At 31.8% G+C, this 26198-nt stretch overlaps 1 protein-coding gene across 1 annotated transcript in view; it reads right to left on the reverse strand.

Moving 5' to 3' along the window:
• LOC145306063 (bicaudal D-related protein homolog) overlaps positions 1 to 19084 on the reverse strand; it is a 318688-nt gene extending 299604 nt beyond the window's left edge. Inside the window, exon 1 of the mRNA XM_080147993.1 lies at positions 18690 to 19084. The gene's annotated coding sequence lies outside the window, so the exon portion shown is untranslated. The remainder of the gene's footprint in view (positions 1 to 18689) is intronic.
• Between the last annotated feature and the right edge of the window lie 7114 nt (positions 19085 to 26198).

The following is a 26198-nucleotide window of genomic DNA, read 5'->3' on the forward strand; positions in this document are numbered from 1 at the left end:
TAAACTAAATTTTAAGTAAATTTGTTGCAAAACTGCTTAAATACAGGATACTGTTTAGGTAATACTTACATTTTAGGACTTGATTATAATAGGAATCATCTTGCAGAAATTGTAATCGATAAGACAATTCTAACATGTCTAAATTAACGAAAAGAGCTAACCGTTACATACGTACGGACCGACTCTAATTATAGAAAAGCTTCGCTTTTAACAAGGACAATAATTACCAATATTAGCAAACAAAATGATGACTTAAACGATGATTTTTTACATACCTATAATTAAAATTGAAATTAGAAAAATAGTTAGATAGATTTTTAATAAACATGCAAATAGATTGATAGATTAATGAAGATATAATAAATAGCACGGATCTAAAGGGATAAGACAATGGCCGATAAAACAATTTACAACCCCAATAATAATGCAAAAATTTATCCTTTCTGTAGTTAAAACTTTTAGACACTCAACTTAATGAACCAACCAACTAAACAAAAAAGTCCCCATAGTTGTTAAGCTAAAGAATAGAAAAATGTTATTACAAATCTTTGAAGACTATAGTGTAATAAACAGCTTTTCATGTTCTTTAATAAAGTGAACTCTTTAGTGGGCTAAAATAGCGATACCTACATCCCCCCTCCCCCCAATTAACCCCATCCTCTTTCCTCCCAGTGCAGTGGATAAACGGCCCGACCAATAAATGCGGGGAGAAATTGCAACCTAAATGGAAGACCATACATCTCCTGTTTTATCATCCATTTGAATACGAGACATTTAGCTAGATGGCTAAAGATAAAGATATAAGAAATAGACAGAGATACCAGATCAATGAATAGTAAGATATATCTATAATACAAAGTAGCTTGATGTCTGTCCGTCTGTCTGTCCGTCCGTCTGAAGCTTAAGATCTCGGTAACCACTGAACCGATCGGATTCTACTCTTCAGGGAATATACCTACTGGTCCTGTGGTGGTTTTGGGCTATTTTCTTGGGGGGTGGGACACCCCCAACCCCCCCAAAACAAAAAAATCACTCCACCATTTTTTTATTTTTTTTGTAGGAGATATCCTTGGTTCTTTTTTTTGTAAGAGATATCCTTGGTCCTTTTTTTTGTAGATGATTTCCTTGGTCCTTCTTATTTTTTTTTTACGAATTTTACCTTAACTTTTTTATCATCTCTTGGGGCAAAGCCCCTAGAGGCTAGGGGCGAATCCGCTAGTAAATTATTATATAGTAGTTATGTGAATTGATAGATAGATAGATAATACAACTATAGATATATAACAGAAAAAAACAGCTGTTATAAGTTTTATGAAAAAACAGTAAACCATAAAAATTAAAAACAGCATGTTTTTATTAAATTATCAATGGAATCTTTAAACGTTTGTCTAGGATGAATTTTAATTTTTATGCATTTTATACGTTAGAAAGGCCCGAAATGGTTCAGTGGTTAAGAATTTATTTCTTTAATCTTATTTTGTCTCTTTTTCATAATGTATAAAGCTTATTTAAACATTAGATCCAAGAGATTTAAAATATATTATTTTAAGAGACTCAATATAATTAGTTTTGATAACAAACTGTATGAATTTTAGAGTTCTCTAAAATCTTTAAATCCTTCAAAATGACATTGTCCGTTTGACACCAACAATAGTATGATTTTAAAGGATACATACCCCAATTGACTTTTATAAGCAAAGCTTCTATGAAAGTCCTTTGTCTGTCTGTATTTTTGATGATGATTCAGAGATAAGTCAAGATGACAATAGATCATATGAATGCAAAGTTTAATTTTATAATGTATTCAGTGGCGTGCACAGCAATTTTTCAGGGGTTATGTAGGCCTTCCAAATTTACAAATTTTGGGGGTGTTTACACCCCTCTACACCCCCTTCAGCAGTTTATGAGATTATATGATGTATTTCTTAAATATCAAGACTTAAAGCAATATTGGAGAACTTTCTTTGGAACTATAAGAATCTTTAATGTTAAAAAGAACCAAATCTGTCCTGCGGTTATTGAGATCTTATGGTACAAAGGAGGGAAGATTTAATCTGGGAACATAGTCATCCCTTTTTTACATGCGTTATTACAAATTTCAGCACATAATAATTTTGTTTATAAAAATATTGAACTGTGAAATCTTTAAATACTGGAAAATATGTGTCTTTGTGTCTTTTTTACAAATAAAGGTTTTGTCTTCAAGAGGAAAGCTGCTCTTTCAGTGTATAAACAAATCATAAACTTGTAAATATATGACAGATGGATAGATAGATGGATATATTGATAGATAGATAGAAAGACTTGTAGATGTGTAGATAGATAGACAGATAGATAGACAGATAGATAGACAGATAGATAGACAGATAGATAAACAGATAGATAGACAGATAGATAGACAGATTTATAGACAGATATATATATATATACAGATAGATACAGAAAGATAAATAGGTGGAAAGGTGGATTAATAGATAGATAGATAGATATACATATAGATAGAAAGATAGATAAACATATAAATAGATAGATAGACATGAAATAATGATAATAGACGTAAAGACAAATAGACATACAAAAAAAGACTAATTGTTAATTAGATAAATATTTGTAAAATCATAACTTGGAAAAATATATACTTGAGATAGAAAGAAAAAGTCCCTTCACAGATTATGACGTCATACTAGAATAACCAATGAGAGGCCAGCATTAATTTTACCATGCATTGGTCAATTACAGTGTATACTGGCCTCTCATTGGCTATTCTATCGTATGACGTCATAATCTGTGGAGGGACTTTAATCATCTTCAGATAACTAGGTCAAAAAAATAGATAGATAGTCAAATAGATTAGTTATAATTCATTCATCCATAATACTGAATAACCTTGATTGGATTTCATACATTTCATGCAATAACACACACACACACACACACACACACACATACACACATACACATATGCACACTACACTTGCACACAATCAAAAACACATCCTTGCAAAAATATACAGGGGGGTGACGCACAAAAAATGATTTGAACCATGACCCACTTTATGAAACTTACTCCTAAAATGACTAATTCTGACTAAATATAGTATAATGTGGAACTAAATAGAACGGCAGAGTGACTGAAGCTGCCGCCGAAAACCGTTATTTGTCGAAAAAATTACAGTAGAAAATTGTACATCTGCCGTCTGTCCAAACCATTTTAGAAAAATCGGCGAGGAAAATAGGCATATCTTTTTCCCCACTTTATTACACTGGTATCAAAAGTTTTTAACAACTTTATCTTATTCGTAGGCTTAAAAACTTTTGGTACTTTGATTGTTTGGATTCAAATTAGTAGTGTCTAAACTTTTCAAAGTATGATATTAATCTACAGAAGGGTCAGATATGTTTATCATCATTGGGGATGTACTTTTTCGTCTTTCTTTGTCTAATCCCTAAAGATCACTAAAATTTAATAATATTTAAAAAGTTATCATAGCTGACAAATTATCGACATGTTATTTTAAATACTCCAACAAACTTTAATATTAGAAACCAAAATCTACACTTTAAGGCTACAAGGTTTTTTTGCAACACCCTGTAAAAAAGTCAAATATTATGGCACATCTCATTTGTGTACATAGGAGGTCAAGTTCTAATAAAATCAGGGACAGAGACAGGTTTTTGACTGTTTTTAGTAGCGCAGCTACTCCATCCATAATGTTAAGTTCGAACGTCCCTCTATCGTTTAGTACATTTTACCATACAAGGAAGGATTTTGACTTTCTTGAATTATATCTATTTTATAATGAAAACAAAACATCAATATATAGTGATTTATTATATTCAGCTATCTACATCTTTTAATCTTTTTAAAATTAACCTTAACCGAACTAATTTAACCTAAGCTATTTATTTGATTTGAGCAGGGTAAACCCAATGTTTAATATGATTTGTTTTTCTGTATAAATGTCCACATATGAAAATATTTAAAAAAACATGAAATAAAAAACAAAACAGATTGATTTTGAAAGTGAGCGTTTTTTGCATTTCTCTAATTTTTTAGGATTTTTACATAAAAGACAAAATTAAACATTTTTGTCTTTGTTTTAATAAATCTAATGTAACTTTGCCTAGTGATTCATGGGCTGATTTGGTACAATTCATCTTATAAATACGGTATGCTTGAAGATAAAATTCAAATACTACTTTATATTGCCTTGTATAGAACATGGTCTGGTTTTGTGCTATAGTTTAAGAAGGAAAAAACACTCATTTTTAAGCGTAGCAACTCTAGTTTTAAACCAATATGTATGTAATCCTAGAACTTATGTACATTGATATATGGACTTAGATTTTAAAATGATTTAGGTTTTTACAAATCAGAAAATATTATAGATTTTTAAAACTAAAATATTTTGTTTATATATTTCTTTACAATTTATAAATGATAATTATTGCTATAATAAATTGTAATGTATTTCTAATCAAAATAGATTTTTTTAATTAATAAAATTTGATTATAGAGTAAAAGTAACGGGATGCTGTCTGATTAGATTAGATTAGATTTATTATTCTTGGGTGTACATACATAGAAAAAAAAACTACAATAATAAATGAATTAAATGAATATTATATACATTTATATATACAGAAAAATTTTATTGATATGGTTAATTTATAAAAATATTTTCTTCCCAAATGGCAGTTTCCTAAAAAATAGGAGTATGCAGTAATGTGTATTCACACATTGTTTTCATACAGGCCATATAAATAAGACAAAAAAAAAAGATAATAAGCAATAAATGAAATCATATTGGAGAGGAAAGAATGATAATAGGAAGGATTGATTAGGGCATACAAGTCTCACACCATTATTGCAATAATAGAAATTTAAGAAAAAATTTAAACAAATAAATTTTGATTAATTTATCAGATTTCAAACAATATTGAAAAGAAATATAAATTTATCTACATTCTTGACATAATGGGTTGTTACACACTAGAATTAAGCTTGATAACAAAGATTCTTTTAGATTTTTAATAAATTTTTTTCTTGGTTGATTGTGGGTTAATAAATCATTATTACAATGGTTATTCCATAATTCTTGAAAATGATACTTAGGAAATCTTTCAATAGATTTAAACTTCGGCTTTTTAACATCAAACATATTTGAGTTTCTAAGATTTCTGGTATGTAATTGGTTACGGCGAAGCCATGTACCTTGAAAGGAACTTGGTAGCTTACTGTTTATAAAATCATACATAAATAATAATTTCAAATAATTAGCTGATTCATGTAAAGGAAGGACATTCATTTTTTTAAATAAAGGCATTGTGTGTGAGATGTGTTTCTTACTAAAAACAATTCTTATTGCCTTTTTTTGCAATTTAATTAATGGTTCCATAGTAGATTTAAGACCACAACTCCAGGCAGGTAAACAGTAAAGTAAATGACTATTTATAAGGGAATGAAAAAGCATTTTTTTGCTATCTAAATTCAGTATATGTTTAGCTCTATTTATAAGAAATAAGGAACTAGAAATTTTTTTACGTAAATGTTCTACATGATATTTAAAATTTAAAGAAGGATCTATAAATACACCTAGGAATTTAATTGCAGGAATATTGCTACTTGAATTGACATAATTTAAGATTTTTATTTTCTCAGGATCAAACTCATTTTCATTGTTAAAGTTTAGCTTAATATTAAGAGCATTCCAATCAATAGTATTTTCGTTTTTATTAAATATCATAATTTTAGTTTTATCAGGATTTAAGCTCATTTGATTACTCCTAAACCAATCAGATATCTTTTTAAGTTCATTGTTTAATTTCAGTTTTATCTCTGTAAAGTTTTTACCAGAAATTAAAAAATTACTGTCATCAGCAAATAATAGGGTAAATAAATCAGTACAGTTTTTAAGATCATTTATGTAGATTAAAAATAGAATTGGTCCTAAAATAGAGCCCTGTGGGACGCCTCTATCTATTTTCAGCTTTGTTGAGTCAGTGTTGTTTACATGTACAAATTGCTGTCTATTACTTAAATAATTTTTAAACCATTCAAGTTCAATGCCATTAATGCCAATTTTTGACAACTTTTTAATTAAAATATGGTGTGGAATTGTATCAAAACATTTTGCAAGATCACAGAAGACTCCAATTACAGTTTTATTATCGTTTTTTGCTTCGGCTATGTAATTTAAGAGGTGTACCACAGGGTGTATTGTAGACTTTTTTGATTGAAATCCATACTGATGTTCAAAAATGATATTATTACTAATCAAATAACAAGAAAGTTGTTGATAAATGACTTTTTCTAAAACTTTTGAGAAAATAGCTAATAAACTTATTGGCCTATAGTTTGATGGATCAGCTTTTTCATTAGAATTATTCCCTTTTAACTTAAAAATAGGTATAACTTTTGCGATTTTTAATTCAGAAGGTATTTTTCCAGTTAAAATAGTTTGGTTAATGACATGAGAGAGAGGAAGAGCAATAACAGAAATAATTTTCTTTAAAAAAGAATTTGACAGGCCAAAAATGTCCATACTTTGTTTATTTCCCATTTTTTTAACAATATCTATAACTATATTTGGGTTTATTGTATGCATTTTAAAACTGGAATTATAATTAGGTATATAGCTACACGGATCAATGTTAGAAGGATTTATTTTAGATGATATCTTGCTTGCTACAGAAGTGAAGTGTTCATTCAATTTCTCAGAAATTTCTGCATTATCCAAATATATAGAATCATTAAACTTCAATTCATTGATACATGTTGCTTTATCTTTTGTTTTTCGGATTGCATCTCTAATAATATCCCAAGTTTTCCTCAAGTCAGATTTACATTTTTTTAGCTCATTACAATAATACAATTTTTTAGCTGTTTTTATTGCACGATTATAGACATTTCTATATCTATTATATAACCTAATATTTTCAGCAGTTGGTTCATTAATACTTAACGTTGACAATTCAAATTTTTTATCTCTACATCTCATTAAACCATCAGTCATAAATTTTTCAATTTTATGTATGTTCTTATTAATTCTTATCTTTTGTAAAGGAAAAGAAAGTTCATAAAATTCATTAAAAAGCTCATAAAATTTATTAAAGCAATGTTGGGGTTCCATACTGTTAGTTACATTTTCCCAATTAACATTTCTTAATAGATTGATAAACTCAGTAATTTTTTCTTCATTAATATTTCTTGTAAAAATAAACGATTCTTTACTTGCTTTATATGAATAAGGTGTTATTGTGAAAATTGGAAAATGATCAGATATATCATTTAATAAAATTCCTGAATGAAAACTATTATCTTTTGCGTTAGTAAAAATTTGGTCAATACATGTTGCTGTTGTTCTAGAAATTCTTGTTGGTCTTGTTATCAAAGATAAAAAACCATTTGCAATGCAATTTTCAAGAAAATCATTTGTTTTTTCATGACAATAGTATTTTAGAATATCAAAATTAGAATCTGTGAAAATGTAAGAGGCACATTTAAAAGACATTAATTTACTTTGTAGGTTAGAAAAATTATCAATAAAAAAATCCATTTGTTGAGATTCTGTAAATCCAATTTTAGTAGTATTAGGCCGGTAGACATTACTTAAAACAAATTTCTCTCTGTTATATTCAAGTTGAATTGTGAGTGACTCAAATAAACCTTCTTCAAATGTTGACAATTCATTCAATATTTTGAATTTTAGATTTTTATGAATATAATAGGCTATCCCGCCGCCCCCTTTATTCTTTCTACACTTATAGATAAAGATATAATCATCTATTTTAAAAATATCTTGGTCATAGATAGTCCAGACTTCTTGCAATGATATTACATCTATTATGACTTTATTTTCTTTTAAATAATCTATATATTCTTTAAGCTGAATAAATTTACTATTGAGACTTTGTATGTTCCAAGAGAGAAATTTTAATGTTTTAAATTGTTTACATTTTTCAATAAATTGTTTGTTATTAAAATATGCACATGATAAATCAATTTCATAATACGGATTTTCATAATTATTACCATTTAATGTAGAATCTTTATATCTAGATAAGAAATCATATTCAATATTATTTAAAATCTGACAGATACTGCCCACCCTATCGAAAATCATTACATAAATATAGTGTGAGACATATACATAAAAGGTATAATGAAGAAAGGAAGTTGGGGCTGTAAGGGGAAAATAGGGAGAAGTTTTTAATGAATGAAAAATATGGAAATTGGGTATAATTTAACATATAAACAAAGATCACTAACAAGGGTATAAAATTATATTTACATGAAACAATTTTTAGTTGCGAAGCTACTCTAAAATTGAAATATTGTAAAATATAATGTAAGAGGATAAAACTTAATCAAAGTATTACATATGATAGAATAATAATGTTTATCTCTTAACAATATTTCTCAATTATTTGATTGGGTGTGATTTCAAACATTTTTACTTTAAATACTTTCTCACTCTTTTTGGTAATAAATTTGACAATTTTGCCATCTAAATGCCAAACTTTTTCAAATTTCTCAGATTGAATCAATTTTTGCATGACAGCATAACGGCGTTTAGTAAGATCAGCAGCAATACGATAGCTTTTTGTGCCTTTTTCACTATCAATTTTCCGAACCTTAGCAAAATTTTTGTTGGCAAGAATTAGATTTCGAAGGTTGCGGTTTTTGAAACGCACAAAAATAGGTGGGCACATATAATTACCACTCTTTGGGATGGGCAATACATGAGCTGTTTCGATGTAATCTGATGGATGTTCAACGCTGAAACCAATAGAATCTTTCTTTTTGATCAACACAGGCTCAAGCACTTCATGCACAGCAGCCATACAAAGCTTAGCATGGTCATATTCAGAGATATTTTTGGCTTGGGCTTCTGGTACAAATAAGCCATTTATACGCACACAGTAATTCCTTGATGCCTGCTCTCTAGCATCCACTCCTTCTCTGACAGTCTCAAGTCCTTCCTTTAAGGGAAGTATATCCTTATCATTAATTTGTGCTTTAAATGCAGATAGTTCGCTTTTTAAAGCATCTAAATCTGCCTTTTTAGGCCTGGACTCAAGATCATCATTGAGCTTCTTTATCTCCTCTTTCAGATCAGTATTTGCGTCCTGCAAATCACTCATGGCTTTAGAAAGAGAAGCCAGTTCTTTTTCATTTGCAGTAATACGGGCAGACAGACTCTCAATTACTTCTAATTTAGATAGTCTATCCTTGATATCCCGAATATCTTCTGTTAGTGTAGTTTCTACACTTAACTTGTTAAACTTTGACATTTTGTTAATTTGATCCCTTGTATAGGAAATGAATTACAAATACATGTGTTTATAGGATGTATGTATGTTCAATAAAATCTCGTAAACAGCTGGAGATAGGACCTCAAGAAAAAAATATCCCCCTCCCCTCCCGAAAAATAGTATTTTTACAAAAAAAAATTTTGGGGGTTTTGAGAGAACACAAAATTTTGATATTTTTTCAAGCGTGACATAAGGCATACAGTCAATAACCATGACAAGAACCTCCCCCCCCCCCCTTTTCATTTTGGGAGAAGATTTTTACATAATATTTGATCAGCGAGGAATATTTCAATGAAAGAAAAATTTGTTTGCATCTGAATAAACTGTTAAAGATATTTTGTCCTAACAATGTCTTTACACTTACAGCATTATGCTGTTATCAACACAGAAATTCTTACTTTTTTGATAAAATAAGTATTTTTAGGATAAAATAATCCAATCGTACAAAATTGATTTCAGAATAAAGGTACATTATAGACGAAGGAAAAGATTAAGATTTTCAAAAATCTTTAAAGATGTAATTTTTTTTTTATGCATAAAGTAAATAATTATTACATTATTATGATTTTTATAGTTGCTACGCTTTTGATATTATGCCAAATCATCAAAGGAATCAAAGCATTATATATAATGCATTTAGAAAGCAAAGAAAGTACAAAATTGGTATAAAAAATGGACAAAAAAATCTATGAAACTTTTAATGAAAAATGTTTGAAATTAAACATCACTCTTTGTTCCTTTTATGAATTTTCTTTTCAATAATTTAAAAGGAAACTTTTATTTTTCCATTAAATTTTAAATTAAATGATTTTTAGCAAAAGTTTATAAAATTAAACCTAAAATTTACCTTATTTAAAAACATAATATAAGATAATGCATTAACTTCTTAAAAGTAATGCCTAAACGTTCTATGAATCAACATTTAAAGAAAATTCGAGTAAGACAATTCTGAGCTGGATCTTTAAATCATTTTAGTGGTGAGCCAGATCGGGATGAGCCAACGTTCCACCAATGACAGCACGGCATTTTATGAAATGCCGCGCTGTGATTGGCTGAAATTCGGCTCACCCCAATCTGTCTCACCACTCAAATGATTTAAAGATCCAGCTCTGTTCTATATATAAAAAAATAGGGGGGTAATTCTTTTCAGGGGGGAATTTTTCTTAAAAGGGGAGAGGGAGGCACTCCCCTAAATATTTGAAAAACTTGAGAATGATTCATCTGAAAGACAGACACACATAGGACGATTCTAACAGTATATTCATTATCAGAGCTATCTGTTATGAACAATAACATACAGACTGCCAAAAAAGCCAAAAATCAGTTAGATTTGAAATAAAAAATTAAAGTTTAGCTTCCTTTTAAATCGATGAGAAATTTAGTTTTTGTTTGAGACAAGAAAAATTTTTTATAGCAGCGGAATAAAGATCAAACCGCAGAAAAAAAAACCTTACATAATATTTTTTCATAGGTTTACCATCTTTTTTTTTGTAGCGTAGCACCTTTACAACTAAGGTTTATCCATCCATATGTCAGTCAATTTCTACGTTACCCTAATTCTTGTTTTTTAAATAAATTTTTGAAGATTAAATGTATAATAATTATTTATCAGAAGTTTAATAATTTGTAATTTAGTAATATACAACTAGCGTCTGCGCCCCTGTCAACCTAAATATATTTTGGGACCTATGTGAAGCTTTCTTAGAATGGAGAACTCAATCGGTTCAGTGGTTAGCTAGATCTTAACATAAAAACATACATTTATTGGTAAATATTCATTTTTATTTATATTTTATCAATATTTCCAAGTTTCGTTATGATAAATCTACTTTTATCCTCTTAAATATTCTAATAATCAGTTAATACATACTTATCAATCTATAAATATAATTATTACAAATATTAAGAGGCAAGGAGGGCTCGGCACTTGAAGCAACTATCATTAAATTAGTATCATAGTATTATATTTATTAATGTTCCGGAGCTGCAGCTGCAAAATTGGACAACTTATCGCTGTTTAAATCCGAGAATTTAATCGAAGCTGTCCATTTTTCTTATGCAACTTCTAATGAAAAAAATGCATCTGAGCCAATTTCAAAGTTCCTAAAATTTTTAAGCAAATGATTAAGTGTTTGTTTCATAAAGCTTTAAAAATTAGTAAAATTTAGACCAATGATCCCTCCCTCCTTGGATATTACTATAGTTTTGCGTGCTTACCTAATAATAATGTTTGTACATAAATATCCCACAAACAGCAAATAGATTCTTCCCCTGATAATAAACAATTTGTTGTAGATTCATGTAATACTCAGTTATTATCAGAAACGCGTAAATTATACTGGTACCCAAAAAATATCCACATATTCCCGCTTGCATCTGCTGTGAAACCTTGGGGACTGAACTATCAAATTTGATTTGTCGGCAAAGAAGGTTCTATGCTTGTCAGGCGAAACTTTTCAACAAATGAGTATTATATTCTTGTACTTGCTACGCTAATAATGGACATAATTCATGTTAAGAGCGAATATTTTCTATAGTTAGGGTTAGTCCGTATCTATGTCCAGGATAATTAGCTTTTTCGTTGATTTGAACATGTTAGAATTGTCCTATCGATTTCAAACTTTGCAAGATGATTCCTATAACAATTTACGATTTAGGAGGCGTACGTACATTTAAAATTTTCAGATTTTTGTACTTTTTGACATTTTTTGTAGGTTATAATTATCCTATTCATCTGATTTTTTTTACTGATTCCTGTAACAACAAGGTAAAATCAAGTCCTAAAAATGTAAGTATGTTCTTAAACAGTATTCTGTATTTAAGAAGATTTGCAACAAATTTACTTACAATTTTGTTTACAAATATGCATCTATATTCTGCTTATTCAGTTCTGACACCCTACAAGATTTAATGTTCGTTTGTCCTATCATTTCAGAGATTTGCTTTTATGGATGTTGTCATCCTTGTTTAAATTTGATTGCAAATTGTAAAAAAGTGTTTTCGTGCAAATATAAAAATAAAAAATAAACAATTCAATTTAGATAATTAAAATAAACCACAGTGATAGATAGATAGATATATAAGGATTACTAGATAGATAATTAGATATACAGATATATTAATAGATTACTAGATTGATAGATTTCTAGATTGATACATTACTATATTAATAGATTGATAAATTCCTGGTTTGATAGATTACTAGATTACTATATTGATAGATTACTAGATTGATGGATTTCTAGATTGATACATTAGTATATTAATAGATTGATAAATTCCTGGTTTGATAGATTATTAGATTACTATATTAATAGATTGCTAGATTGATAGAAATCTAGATTTCTAGATTGATACATTACTATATTAATAGATTGCTGGGTAGAAAGATTACGATAGATTGTAGTTAAGTTGGAAGGCTAGTATTAGGTAATTAATTAGATAAATAGATAGAAAAACAGATATGTTGATGGATAGTCAGATTAATTGCTGGATTGGCCAGGTTTTTCTTTACAGTAAAGCATCTTATGCAAGTCTAGAGGACTATTGTTGAAGAGGGTACCTTCCAAGGGAAATCTCTCCTCAAATTTTTGTTTACTTTTTTTGTTTAGAACTAAAATATCTAAAATTAAAATTGGAGGGTCGACCTCCACCCCCCCCCCCCCTTCTTTTAAATACCTCTAGAGGCGTAGCTGCTAGTACATATATGTACATACATACATATACATATCTATAATACAAAGTAGAATGATGTCAGTCCGTCCGTCCGTCTGAAGCTTAAGATCTTGGAAACCACTGAACCGATTGGATTATACTCTTCAGGGTATATATCTATTGGTCCTGTGGTGGTTTTATGCTATTTTCTTGGGGGATGAGACACCCCCAAACCCCCTAAAAATTAATATTTCCCCCTCCCCAAAAAAATTGTCATTTTTTAAAATTTTTTTGTTTTTATATGTTTTTAATTTTTTTTTTAAATTCTCCCCTGACCCTTGAGGGAAAAAAGCTCCTAGAGGCTAGGGGCGAATAGCAGGGAGTAAGGGAGGGGACAATGGATCGAATATTCAATATTTAGGAGTCTCAGACTTTGGGGACTGGCTTAAAGGGAATGTGCAAGAATTTAGCAGTTTCTGACTGCGTTTGGGGACTTGCGCAAGAAATGCCGTTACTCGCTATGTTAGTTTTGAATATATATAGATTTGCAGAAAGAGAGTAGTTCAAATATAAATACACGGCCCCCCTCCCATACTATATTTCACTCCCTTCATCCCCACCTCCTTTTTAAAAGTAGACGAGAAAGGGAAATGGAGAAGGGAGGTGGGGGAAATAAACAGGATAAAAAGGGGCAGGAAGGCGTGCGGGTCATATACTTGCCCATCCAGCTACACGCCTGCCTGCCCCTTTTTTCCGTGTTCACATCACTTGCCTCCAAATCTCTTTTCTCTTTCCCTGTCATTTGAAGAGATCCAGGGAGATATTTCTAGTAATTAATTACAGAATGGTTATGTCAGTCTGTAATACTGGTAATCTTATTTTCAAATGATTGCTTTATTTCTTGGAACTTTTTTCTTGGTTTATGGTTTTCTAGATTTAATCAACAATCACTTTACAATTTCCACAATATTTTCGGGATTATTCTGGTTTTCATGGCCTTTCTTCAAAAACTCTCAAATTGAATTAATTGCCCATTGTCCCCTCCCTTACTCCCTGGGCGAATAGGCTAGTATATGTATGTAGAAGAACATTATTGAAATGAAAGTAGAAAATCATAAAAGTGTCACAACAAAGTAAGATAGATAGATAATGATGCGGTTACTCAAGTAAATAGGGTGTGCCTTAGATTCCGCATTTTAACATCTGTACGGTGTTCCATATTCAATACAAGAGATAAGACAATGGCCGATAAATTTATGTACATCCCTAATAATGATAATACACAAAATGACCCCTTCTGCAGATTACAATTAGTGGTTTTGGAGACTAACGTAATAAACAGCCCAATGTCCCCTCCCCCCCTGATGACAACATCTATAAGAAGCAAAGCATTAAAAATCATGAATATACGGACAATGTAAGTTAAATAGCCAATGTTTAGTTGTCGAAATTCAAGAATATATTTATGTCAAAAATCTTAAAACATTTTGCATACCTATGTTTTATTATTTTTGGTGCTATCACTGTTAACCAATGGATGTAATAAATTGTATACTGGATGCTTAATGGTATAGGAAATCTTACAAAAAAATGCAGCTGTTTATCTTGAATAACAGCAAAGAAAATTATGTTTGTCCCTTAGTGTAGCTGACTAACTAAGGTACTGACATTTTGAATAAAAAGATACACAATACCATAAAATAAGATGTTAATAGCTTTTGCTATTGTGTATAGAATGCGATTCTGGTTATCTGATGATGTGCGTAAGTGAATTGACACTGCATATATATGGTTCATGTCACTACGCACAGTAGAGCAATGGATGTACAATATACGTGGATATTATGACAAGGGAAAAATTGTCGTCTGTTTAGCTTACTAACATTTATTGGTCAGTTGGTTTCTCAAGTAAAAGAGGAGGGGATGAGATAAAGAGGGTGGATAATCATTTTAGCCAGCAATAAGTTTCACTTTAATAGAGTACATGATAATCTGGTGTAATATCCAATTATTAATAAATCCACTAGAAGAGCAATTATAACCATATGGAACTGATTTCTTATAAATCATCAAATATTTATCAGTCACAACTTCTAGTAACGAAACTCTGGGATCTAAAGGGATAAGAATTTGGCTGATAAATTTGTGTTAATCTCCAATGATGATTCACAAAATTACCCCTTTTACCAACATATCAAAACTCAGTAAAAGTCTCTAAAGTTGTTAATTCCCCTAGTAAGAAAACATTATTATAAAACTTTGGGGACTAGTGTAGAAGTCCCTAAAGTTGTTAATTCAACAAATAAGAGTAAGTTATTATATAACTTTGGGGACTAGTGTAATAAACAGCCCATTGTCCCCTCTCTCTGTAATATTTACTAGTCACAACGTTTAGTAGTTCTGCTACTCTAAAACTCGTATTTGCGTAACACGTATTTGCTCATTATGGTGATCTCGGCACAAACCTTGTCATAACTAAGGACGTTAAAACTACAGTTGTGAAGTTAGAGTTTTAAGAATGCCTTGGCCGAAAAAAGGCGCAAATTATTGTCATGCACAGTCAAGACTTTCTGGCATAGGTTTAGCAGTCTAAGGGTGTTAGATGTATGCAATAGTTTGGAACCTAGTAAAAGTGGCTGACTCAGATTATGACGTCAAAAAAAATTAACCAATAAGAGGCCACTATAAATTTTACTATTGGTCAATTACAGTGTATACTGGCCTCTCATTGGCTAATTTTTTTTACGTCATAATCAGAATCAGACACTTTTACTATAGGTTCAATAGTTTGGAAGTTAATGCTTTTGGACGAACTAAAAAGGTCTGGAGCGTTACCTTAAGTTTAAACTAAAGGGTGTTAAAAGTTAAAACGAATTGTAAAAGAAAGTAAACGCATTTTTATTGCTTTAGGTTAGGTTAAGTTCGGTTTATAAAGGACCTACAGGGAAAGAAAGGAACATTCAAGGGCTAGAATTTTTCAAACTGGGGATTGAAACATGTTTTTTTTTAAATTATAAACGATATGCTATAAAAGGAAGGTATTGTTCAAAAATCGCGTAAAATGGAAAATTCATAAAGACCATATATCTCAATTTGGTGTTTTAAATGCCCAGCTAGCACAGAACACCCCTTTATTCTTTTTTAATGAATTCATTATAATCCTATTATATAAAGTATTAAGCGTTTTTTTGTCTGTACCGAAGGATCTCGCTAACTGCTGAACCGATATTGTTCTATTTTACAGTGAAGCTTCTTATAGGTCCTGGGAAGGTTTTAAACTATTTTTGGAAGGGTGTCTTCACCCCCCTTCCCCCAAAAAATATTTTTTTTATTCTTTTGAAACTCAAATTTAATATGGGATAAGGTCGACCTTTCCCCCTCCTAACTTAAGTGCCCCTAGAGGCTTCTAGGGGGCGTAGCCGCTAGTTCTTATATAAAGTTAAAGTATGTCTGTGTGTATGTATGTAGCTAAGAATCTCGCAAATCGCTTGATCTATATTGTTCTCCTTTCCAGTGAAGCTATAATATAAAGTAGTAAGGTAGTCTGTCTGCTCATTAAGATCTCGCTAACCTTTGAATCTATGAAGTTCTCCATTTAAGGTAAGCTTCACAATGGTCCAAGGATAGTTTTAGACTATTTTCTACTCCCTCCCTCTTTGAATAAGTAGAGAAGTAGTACGTTTATTTTGTCTGAAGCTTGAGATTTAAATAACCATTGAAATGATTGAGTGTTCGTTTTAGGGAAGATTACCATGTGTTAGGTTAGTTTTATGCTATTATTTTTAGCAGTGGCGTGCGAAGCACTTTGTCTAGGGGGGGGCATTTTGAAGATTTTGTAAAATTTTGCCCCCCCCTAAATCAAAGTGCCCCGGGGGGGCACTTTGCTTTAGGGGGGGGCATTTTGATTATATATTCTAATTTTAAATAAGGGCGTTTATATTTTGATTATGGGCCTCCTAGTCCTTATCCCTTCTTCCCCATCCCTTTCCCCATCCCTTCCCCCATCCCTATTTCCCATTTATATCCCCCACCTCTTCCCCCCCTTCTCTTCTCCCCCATCCCTTCTCCCCACCCTGTAATGACCGAAGGGAAGGGAGCTAGAAAGCATCTTCGAAAAAATAGTACAGAAGATAAATTAACCTTCCCCCCCCCCCTCCACCACAAAACATTTTTAATGGGTGGAAGGGGATGTTCAAATCATTAATAAGAATACAGACAAGTAGATTTAAAGAGCATCTGTTGAAATAAATATATATTTTAGGTAGAAAAGTCACAAATCCTTTTTCCTGTATGTTGTGTGATGACAGTCAAAGTAAATTACATACTGGATGCTCGAAACAGCAAGAAATTTTATTTTTTTTAATATTATAATCCACAAAAAAATTTATCGTACCATAAAAACCAAAGGTATAATGAACTGTGTAAAAAATAAAAAAAATTACTTGTCCTTTCATTGTGATAAAAAGCAGAAACCATTTGGAAGGGCGCGAAGCGCAAATTTTTTTCTTCAAATATGCAGGGAGGGAGGGGTTTTTGGGCTATTTATTACACTAGTCCCCAATATTTCATAGCAGAAACCATTTAGAAGGGCGCGAAGCACAAATTTTTTTCTTCAAATATGCAGGGAGGGAGTTGTTTTTGGGCTATTTATTACACTAGTCCCCAATATTTCATAGCAGAAACCATTTGGAAGTGAGCGAAGCGCAAATTTTTTTCTTCAAATATGCAAGGAGGGAGTTGTTTTTGGGCTATTTATTACACTAGTCCTCAATATTTCATAGCAGAAACCATTTGGAAGGGCGCGAAGCGCAAATTTTTTTCTTCAAATATGCAGGGAGGGAGGGGTTTTTGGGCTATTTATTACACTAGTCCCCAATATTTCATAGCAGAAACCATTTGGAAGAGCGCGAAGCGCAAATTTTTTTCTTCAAATATGCAGGGAGGGAGGGGTTTTTGGGCTATTTATTACACTAGTCCCCAAATTTCATATAAAATTTTCTTATTCGTTGGCTCAACAACTTTGGGGACTTTAATGGAATTTTGATTGGTTGGTTAATTAAGTCCAGTTTCCATACATTTCATCAACTAATTGTAATCTATATAAGGGGTAATTTTGTGTATCATCATTGGGGATGTACAAAATTTCTTTGGTAATAAGTTTATATTATACAAAATAAAATACTTCCTATAACCTGGTTTGTTATGTTCAGTGAAAAAAGATTATAACCTAATTTCTACACTAATTAAAAAATTTGGTAAGGTTAAATGAATAGTAACTGTCTGATTGGCGCGAAGCGCCAAAAAATTTTTTTTGGAGTATTTCTTGATCTTTTTTTTGGAAACTGGGATAGTTTTGCTTTTTGTAGGGTAGGGGGCAAAAAGGGGCATTTTTGTTGACCAGGGGGGGGCAAAATGGGGCATTTTTTAACATTTAGGGGGGGCAGGGGGGGCGGTTGCTAGGGGGGGGCGATTGCCCCAAATGCCCCCTTCGGTTCGCACGCCATTGATTTTTAGATTTAAGCCTAGGGATGATTTTAGTCTATTTTCTGCACCTTTTTTACCCCCTTCAATAAAGAGCCCTAGATGCTAGGGGCGTAGTCACTTATAAGATAGTAGGAAAGATAGATTGAGTGTAGCTAGATGGATATATAGTTTAAACCAAAAATGTACTAATAGATAGATATTTTACTACATATTAAAACTTAATAAAATCTAACCTTGAAAATTAATAAGTCAAACATTCGTATCAAAATTATTTAAAATTCCACAAAAAACACTTTTTGATCTTTTAACTTTTCTTCTTTTTAAAAAAATTCACTTTTTATATTGATATTAATATATATATATATTTATATTCTTTGTTTAAATTTTCACCTAATATGATATTATGATTTCAAAAGGTAACTTTTTCTATCACTTTATTTATCACAAAAAATTTCAATATCAAATACGTTTTTTTTTATTACAATGCTTTTATAAAAAGCATTAAAAACTAATTTTAACTATGATTTTCAAAGATATGTATATTTAAATTTCACATGAAGTTAAAAAGAATTGAATCGCTTCGCATGAATCATTTTTAACAACTGCAGACTTAGCTTAGCTAAGCCACTCGCTTCGTGAAATACCAAGACATACACACACACACTCACACACACACACGCACACACATACACACACAGTGACTTTATGCCTACCTCTACCTGCTTGAATTACGTGCAGGGGGGTAGGGGGGGTGGGTATTTTACTCCATAAAAAATAATCTTAAATAATTTAATCATTTAATATAAAAACATATTATTTACTAAAAAAAATATTAAAAGAAAGGAAATATTTTAATATATACCCCTAGTGATGGTCTTATATCCCTTCGGAATATTTTTATATCATATAAATCAGTAAATTTTTATTAAGAATAGCAAAAATTAAACTTCGAATTAATTTTACCGTTCATTGTCTTATCCATTAAGATTCCTTTTCCAATGTTTTGATCAGTTATATTTATTAGTAAAAGTTTTTTGTCAATGGATTTTGGAATATGCTATTTTACTTTACAGAGAAGCGTTCCAAATGTCTTGTGGTAGTTTTATTCTTTTTCCCTTCCCCTAGAGGTTAGGGCCGAAGTGACTATCCCATCATATTAATTACTAGCGGCTATGCCCCTAGCCTCTAATGACACTCTATTAAAAGGGGAGAGAAAAATAGCCTAAACCCTCCCACTACATAAACTAGAATAGCCTTAAATAATCACAGGACCTATCTGAAGCTTACCTTAAATAGAGAACCAAATCGGTTCAGTAGTTATTGAGATCTTAAGGTTAAGAAAAAAGGGTTTACTACTTTATATTATAGGATAATAAATTACATTAAGTTCTTTTTCTAAATATCCTGAAAAATACTGGTTCAAATTGGTTATACTTTTCAAGAAGCTTTATAAAACTTTTAGTCAATTTTCTTGACAAGAGCGAAGCAAAAAGTAATTGTACTCGGAATATTAGGGGGTAAGAAAATGGCCGATGAATTAATGTACATCCCCAATGATACTGCACAAAATTTCTATTTCTCATTCTGTAGATTACAAATAGTGGTTGAAACCTTTTGGACACCTAACTTAATATACCAACCATGTATTATAACGTTCTTATAAAACTTTGGGGACTAGTATGATAAAAAAACCACGTCCCCTCCCTCTCTAAATTGTACTAATGTAAATACTTTATTGGCTGTATTGTATGACGCTTCCATGGTTCGTAAAATATCTACCTGTATAATACATATACATAGAAGGGTGTTCATTGCTTTCCCCGCCAATTATGTTTAAATTTAGCAAACAGAATTCGTATATAAAAATCACATTATGTCCGTCTCTGTTTGTGTGGGTCTGTAGCACAGAATCTCACTAACCGCTGAATCGAAAAGGTTCTCCTTTAAAGAGGGTATCCTTCACCAGGGAGGGGAGAAAGATTGGGATGTTTATTACACTAGTCCCCAATGTTTTTTTGGTAAGCTTAACAAATTTGGAAACTGTTATTTAATCTTGGTTGATTAATTAAGTTGAGTGCTCAAACGTTTCAACCACAAATTATAAAATACATAAAGGGTAATTTTGGTATTGCCATTGGAGATATACATCAATTTATCGGCCATTGTCTTATCCCTTTGGGTCCCTTATCCTCCACCCTGCTAACACAAATCACTCAGCCCTCAAAAAGCCATGTAATTGGAATAGTTGTGTAGTTGAAATAATTCGCGGTTTTTGTGAATTGCTAATGTGATACACACGCGGAAATGAACATACATCTTTTTATATAGAAGGCACACTCAGTGGTAAAGCTAAACAGATGGACAGCTTTAATACGAATCAACAATGCACAGTATACAATTGAAGGAATTTACAAGAAAAAATATTCAAAATATCATTCAAATCTTTAACAAAGAGAAAGTGATATTGCGTTATAAATGGACATTTAGACAACACATAGTTACTTAATATGGTTCGAAGCGATGGCTTTGCACCTTGCCTCTGAAGGAGGACGTTGGACGTCATAAAAATAGCCTAAAACCACCAAAAACATTTATAAAGCTTCTCTGAAAAGTACAACCATTTTAAATCAGTATTTTTTGAGATCTTTACTTTAGACAAAAAACCCTCACTTATTCTATTGGATATTAATATTATAAAACTCTATTTTTGAAAGATTTTTCCCACTGTGTTCGTTAACTAATAACACGTACATAATAACAGAAGAGTTCTAAAAGAGGGAAAGGAAACGGTAATGAAAGGGAAATTAGGGGGAAGGGGAGGGCAAATAGGGATGATAGGGGGAAAAGGTAAGTTGTAAAAATTCCCCCTACCCCTCTCTTATTATTATCTATCTATCCAACCCTTATCTTTTTTTATGATTTTGATTGTAAACAAAAAGCTTTTGTTTATACTGTAATTTATGTCCCTTTTCTTATTGATGGTTTAATTTTAACCCTTACAGATCGGGCACCAATTCCCACCTTAATAGATCGGGGGGGGGGGGGGGGGTCATATTGACCCCCCCCTCTATCTCGGCTCCTGTTACAGATAAAGACGTAAAATTTTTTTCTGGTGGTTCATGTGTATTTTTAGAGAAAATTACTTTTGCTAGTCATAGCGGCCAGACCGCTCCTTAGCTGCTTTTTAGCGGCCAGCCGCTAAATATTAAAACAGCTGTAGAGCGGCCAATTTTGCAGCTAGGATGACCAAATTTTAGGACGAACTTTTATTTTTCATAACAAAAAAATTACTTTTTCTGATCATCGCCGAAAAACGGCAAATAACGGAAACCGCCATTTTCGGCGGTTACGGCGGTAAAACGGCGGTTGGCGGCGCCAATTAATATTTTATCTGTTTATTGTTGCTCAAGGATTTACCAAAAAAATTTATGGGTCTCTAGCTGTAATAGAAGCCACGATATTTATGATATATGTTTGTGGTAAAAGCCGGACAAAAATCGGTCATAAAGTCGGTCAGGGAGCGGTCAAACGGTCATAACACCACTTTTCTCAGAAGGTCATTGATATCTAAGTATTCACCAAAAAAATTTTAGGTTTCTACCTTATACACAAAAGTCATAATGTAGAAATTAAGATTTATTTAGAAATTTTTTCTAAATTTGGTGCCACCTAACCGACTTTGACCGGACGCCACGACCGACACAGACCAGATATCCTTATAAGATCAACTCTTGACGACGTATAATTACTAAACTTAAAAAGTCACGAAGTCACAACTCTCTATCTTACCTACAAAAAAAATGACATTGAAAAAACTAGAGGGGGGGGGGTCAATATGACCCCCCCCCCGATCTGTAAGGGTTAATCTTGTCTCTTTAAAGATTATTCCCTTACCCAATTAAAGTTATTTTTCCTAAGCTATAGGGGAGGTTGTATTCTATAATGTATGAGAAATGCAGGTGTAATTTAATGGTATAGCTTTAACGGAAATCATTTTTATAAGTTTTTAAGTATATAGCTTTTATTATTTCATAAGTAGCGCAACTACTTAATAACTGAGGATTATTTGTCCGTACGTCTATACTTAAAAAAAAATTCATTTCGTTTTTTCGGTTGTGTAGATTCCCAAATCATTAATTACCTGAGGCTTCGAAATTTCATGACTACAGTATGACAGTAGTTTTTATTAGGCATCTCGAGGGATAAGACAATTGTATATAAAGTGATGTATATCCACAATGATAATGAATAAAATTACCCATTGTGTATATTTAAAATATTGTTGGAAATGTTTTTACCTAGTGTTTGAACCAACCAATCAATCTTTAAGTACCCAAAGTTGTTATACAACGAAAAAGAGATTATGATTTTTTATTTACTTATTAATGTCCTCTCCTTTCTTATATTACTTATTCTTTTTTTTATAAAGCTGTAATATTTCGATTACTACTGAACCGATCGAGTTCTTCATTTAACAAAAGCTTTACATAGGTTCCAAGGAGAGTTTTAAGCTATTTTTTATACATAAATTTTGCTTTCCCCTCACCTTTAATGATGAACTCCTAGATGCCAGGGGCGCAGCCGCGAATCCTTATAAGAAAGTAACAGGATGTGTGTTTGTCTGTCTGTTTGTTTGTACCGAAGGATCTCGCTAATCGCTGAACCGATCGGGTTCTCCTTAATAGAGTAGCTTCTCAGAGGTCCCGGGAAGGTTTATAACTATTTTGGGGGAGGAGATCATCACCCTCTCAAGAGAAATCACAAAAAATCGAATTTTTTTACGCAGAGACTTGAACGCAACATAGAACTGTTACGTATTATTCAAAAAAAAGTTAAAGTGCCACTAGAGGCCTTTAGGGGCGTAGCCGCTAGTCTATAAGTACTTTGATTCAATTGTAATATAGTATTGTTCTTATATTATGGGTTATACATATATTCATGAACATAGACATGTATTTAGAAAACAAATATCAACAGTTTAAAGATTTTTAAACCAAAGAAATTTTAAACAGGGATCTTAATGGATAAAACAATGGACGATAAATTTAGAATTCCCCACTGGGATGTCACATACATACAAGTATATTTCTTCTGATTATTATTATTGGTTGAAACTACTAGTTAGTAACCTGAATAACCTAACAAAATTTGATAAAGTACCCTAAATTTGTAGCCAATTAATTAAATAAATAGAGCCCCACCTCTACCTAAATAAAGCTTCAATATGAAGGAAAACCATATCGGTCGAGCGGCTAGATACATCCTGTCTTTTTTAGGTAAAAGGTTCGCCCAAACAGATTGATGTAATTTTGTTTTGAAAAGAAAATATTATTTTTTTGTAATTGGAGGGTTACTTTTGCCCCTATCCCCCTTTTTTGGCTTCAGCTTAAAATCTTATTTTGTTCATTATTCAACATTCAAAAAATTTAAGAACAATAATTTCAGACGTTTACGAGATCTCTCTGGGCATACACAAACACGCACACACAAACATCTTTCTAATTAGGAAAAATGCATATTTTTAAAAGTTTTTGTGACTGCAAAAAACTGATGTACATATTTTTTGTTCTATATCACAATCCCTGTTTGTATGAATGTTGTTACGAATGAATTTATAAGGTCAGGGTCGATGTGGGATGTTCACATTTTTCCGCCAATTAAAAATCATCAACATTTCCCCCAAAAACTTAAACTCTTAACTTAAAAAGTCAGAATGTCTGTCAGTACTGTAAGATCTCGTAAACTGCAGCTTTGACATTGATAAAATAGTCATTGGTCTCTAGAATCAATATCTCATTATCTGTTTTATATTATTCTGTTTTGTGTAAACATATTTGGACGGAGGGGGAAGGGGGGGGCGGGTATAAGGTGTCGCCCAGTTACAGGGCCTATATTCGCTCAGAAAAAATGGGGAAATTAAACCGGGCGGCGCGCCGTATTATATCGTATGGAAGAGGAGGGGGTGGGGGGGGGGGGGACGAGGCGTTCGTGAAACCAAAAAAGTGAAAGTCGGGCATTTATAAGGATAAGAGGATAATTAAAACAAACAAAAAGTGTTACAAAAAAAGTAATATAGCTCATAACATAATGCCCAATCGTCTATGAAATCATATTTCATAATGAGATGAATATCATATAAAAATCAATTTTTTAAAATAGATTTACGAACTTTCTGGTAATAATTAGAGTTGCTATGCTTTCTAAATTGTACCTAACAGTTACAGGAATCATTCTGATAACTTAAAAATCGATGGGATAGTTTAATTACGATAATAGCAAGCAGTTATGGACTTGCAGAGAGGTCAACTATAGAAAAGCTTCGCTTCAAAAAATGATTCACTTTCATTTAGTGGTGTGCGGTGGGTGATGTCGAGACCCTAATAAATTTGAAATTAGGCGAGGTTGACTTTGAATTTTTACCAATTCTTTAATCCATGGATTAGAGATGTAGATAAGTTGGGTACATTACATACTTTACCATAAACATAGACAAATATTCTACAAATAAAATCTTAAAAATAAAGTAATAGATTGTCTGTTTGTTTTTGTTATCTTTGCATAGTTACTGGAATGGTTTATAACTATTTTGGAGGAGGGTACGGTACCACAACCATCCCATGAGAAATCACCCCTAGAACAAAATTACCCCCCAACCCCCCAAAAAATACTAATTAAAATTTTTTTAATTAAAAAATAACATCCCTAATTTTTGAAAATGTTGTTATCGAATTTAACTCCCCCCGCCTCAAATGCCCCTGTAGGCGTCTAGGGGCGTTATCTCTAGTACATATTAAAGTCTTTAGGATACAATCATAGGCGTGCAGAAGGGGGTTCTAGGTATACCCCATTTGTAAAGGGTCCTATAGCTTCCAATACATCCCCAAAAATGAAATATACATCAATTTATCGTTCCTTAACAGCCCTTGTCATATTACTAAAATTTGTAATAATAATATTGTTCAAAAATGTTATAGGGCCTTTAGAGTTTAGTCTTTCATTATATTTTTAAACAAGGATGCATAGGCGTCCAAGGGGGGGGGGTAATGGGCCATTTGGCACCCCCAAAATTTTGTGAACAATACCCCCAACGATTTTGGGGGGGGTATTTACCCCCCCAAACCATTTTGGGGGGGGGGGTAATTACCCCCCCCAAAATAAATGTTCTTTAAAAAATTTTTTTTGGGGGGGGTATTTACCCTCCCCAAATTGAATGTTCTTAAAAAAAAATTTTACTGAAAATTTTTTTTTTGGGGGGAGGGAGTAATCCCCGCCTTTCCCCCCCCCCCCCTAAAAAAAGTCATAGTGTGACTCGAGCCTTGAGGTGTAATATATTTTATGTTCCTAGTTTGGTCTCCTAATAGTTAATGAAAAGTATATCCTAAATGGCTTTTGATAGTTTATTTTACGATGGGTTATATTGGTTTAGGTGATTGCCCCACATGGTTAAGCAATTGGCCCCCCGCAGGGACTAGAAATAGGAGAGAAGCTTGTGTGAAAAAAACGAAGAAACGCCCCTTAAAGAGCGTTGCCACAAAAGGGACTATACCCCAATATAGTCCAACCAGTTAAAACAGTTCTTAACCATGATAACAAAAAATTTAATAGTTTGATCATGTTTTATTTGCTTGGGCCTTTATAAGGGCTAAAACCATCCCGGGGATCTATGATGTAATTGTAAAGCACTGAAGATTCCATAAAATAGATACCTAACTAAATTAAATATTTCATTAAATAATGAAAAA

The sequence above is a fragment of the Acartia tonsa genome, chromosome 14, assembly GCF_053477335.1.
Source record: "Acartia tonsa isolate MP-2025a chromosome 14, ASM5347733v1, whole genome shotgun sequence".
Classification (NCBI taxonomy): domain Eukaryota; kingdom Metazoa; phylum Arthropoda; class Copepoda; order Calanoida; family Acartiidae; genus Acartia; species Acartia tonsa.